Below are 2500 nucleotides of genomic sequence, written 5' to 3'. Positions count from 1 at the left end.
TATAACTGTACGTATGTCTCCGAAATTGGCATTCAGCCTGGTGATCTCAGTACCTACCTAAAAGTAGACTAAGAAAAAGAACACACCAAAGATCTTCATCACAGTCCTTTTAAAGCAACTGTCTTACCTTCAGTTTCTGTAAACATTTCTCACTACTGGCATACATCAACCTACCTGTAAAGAGAGATGGAGATAACTATTAATTACTACACCTTTTTACACAGTAAAAAGACATACTTAACAATAATTATGATAATCATACAATTTCTAAGACTAGTCAATAACTGTTTGGATAGCAGAAATTCCACTGATATAGAGAATATGCAATTTGGGCCCATGGCCAAGCGCTGGAACCTAAGATGTCATCCGGCGCTGAAAGAAAAATTGAGAGTAAGGGCTTTGAAAGGTGTAACAGGAGGAAAGTCTTTTGCAGTTGCACTATGAAACAATTAAGATGGGAGCCAGAATATGAACAGAGGTACACTAAAAAGAATGAAAGGGGTTATAGCTAAGGGCCGAAGGGACGCTGCACAGAACCTTATGTAAAGCCTACAGTGCACCGCCTGAGGTGCACTGACAGCGGCACTCCACTAGGGAGGAAATTCCATCGAGCAACATAGAAAATGTTGAATTATATTTTAGTATTGCAAGATGCTCTCTAATTTAATCGCAACATCTTTTCATCTGTAAGACTGCTGTAACATTAAAATACCAATATACTTCATTGCATGTTCCACAAACATCAAGATACGCAGTTGAAGAGATTTTTGTGGGACCTATTTTCAGGGTAATTTGACGGTCCACTAGAAAAAGCAGCGAGATGATAAATACAATTTGAGCTAAAAGAAAATATGATAAAGCACAAAAACAGTGAGAAAGAGGAACGGGTTCAAGCGCACATGACAACACAATAACATTAGCAAGTATATTTGATGAATATAGCTAAACATTTAATTTTTCACTGACTATCTGAGAGAGAGAGAGAGAGAGAGAGAGAGAGAGAGAGAGAGAGAGAGAGAGAGAGAGAGAGGGGGGGGAATGAAAAACGTCACAAGGTGAGAAAATATATAGGTACCAATTTCGTTTCCGAAGCTTTAATGGATAAACACTGGTGACTGACATAAATACAGAAGCATTATATTATTTTCTGTCATGTGGGTAACTCACAATCCCATTAGAATGTCACAGAAAGCTTCCACTTCACGGTTTTATTACTTTCACTTTTCTTGACAAGGACTATAATGAAGACAAACTGGCGTTATATTTCTTGCCTATTTCATATTTAGTATTCTAGATACTTACAACAGATGAAGCCAGAAATTCAAGTCTTTTGACTGACGACCCTGGTATATGGAAATTTCGGTATTTCGTCTGATAAATTTGAATGTTTTATTTCAATAATACTTAACTCAGTTAATTTTTTTATTAGATATATACGGTATTACTTATATCTTCATTTCCATCTTTCATCATATCAGGTGGAATGTCATTGTTTCAAATATTCCATTAACATAACTATAATTTTAAGGCTTTTTTTTCGCTCCATCTTAGGAGCATATTCTTATAGAGTATTCCTTCAAGCATATTCTTATAGGTCGAATGTCAGTTTATTCAAATATTCCATTAATTAATATAATTTTAAGGCTTTTTTTTTGGGTGGGGGTGTTATTCAACTAATTTTCTAAAAACTATATACAATATTATTTCTACCTTTAATCATATCAGGTGGAATGTCAGTTTATTCAAATATTCCATTAATTAATATAATTTTAAGGCTTTTTTTTGGGTGGGGGCTGGGGTGTTCATCTTAGGAGCATATTCTTATGGTGTACATACCTCTTATAACTCTAAGAAAATAGTTGTAAGATTCATGGCCAGGCAAACGTGAGGTGAGCCCGTTTCCAAAATTTCATTCGCATATTCAAGCTTTCTTCTCCTAATTACTCGAGCAACGTCACTTTAAAACAAACATTTATACACCCGAGGCTATTCAAATACACTTTGTGACGGTCAGTGGTTTTCCGGAAAGAAAACATAGACGTTTACGCAAGGACTGAAGATATCTTGGCCAGAAAGAGCCCTGGTTCGTGCGGGGAGCGTTTTCCCGAGATGTAACCGAGGTCTGGGGCGCATTTTCCCGAGATGTAACCGAGTACCGGGACGCATTTTCCCGAGATGTAACCGAGTACCGGGACGCATTTTCCCGAGATGTAACCGAGGACTGGGGCGCATTTTCCCGAGATGTAACCGAGGACTGGGCCGCATTTTCCCGAGATGTAACCGAGGACTGGGACGCATTTCCCCGAGATGTAACCGAGGACTGGGGCGCATTTTCCCGAGATGTAACCGAGGACTGGGACGCATTTCCCCGAGATGTAACCGAGGACTGGGGCGCATTTTCCCGAGATGTAACCGAGGACTGGGGCTCATTTTCCCGAGATGTAACCGAGTACCGAGACGCATTTTCCCGAGATGTAACCGAGTACCCGGACGCATTTTC

General features: G+C 39.1%; 1 protein-coding gene across 6 annotated transcripts in view; it reads right to left on the bottom strand.

Annotated features, from left to right (window-relative positions):
- The window catches only part of Mctp (multiple C2 domain and transmembrane region protein), a 1033178-nt gene that overhangs the window by 892268 nt on the left and 138410 nt on the right, over window positions 1-2500 (bottom strand). The window lies entirely within an intron of this gene.

The sequence above is a fragment of the Macrobrachium rosenbergii genome, chromosome 25, assembly GCF_040412425.1.
Source record: "Macrobrachium rosenbergii isolate ZJJX-2024 chromosome 25, ASM4041242v1, whole genome shotgun sequence".
NCBI lineage: Eukaryota > Metazoa > Arthropoda > Malacostraca > Decapoda > Palaemonidae > Macrobrachium > Macrobrachium rosenbergii.
This window is presented reverse-complemented; position numbering and strand designations above follow the sequence as displayed.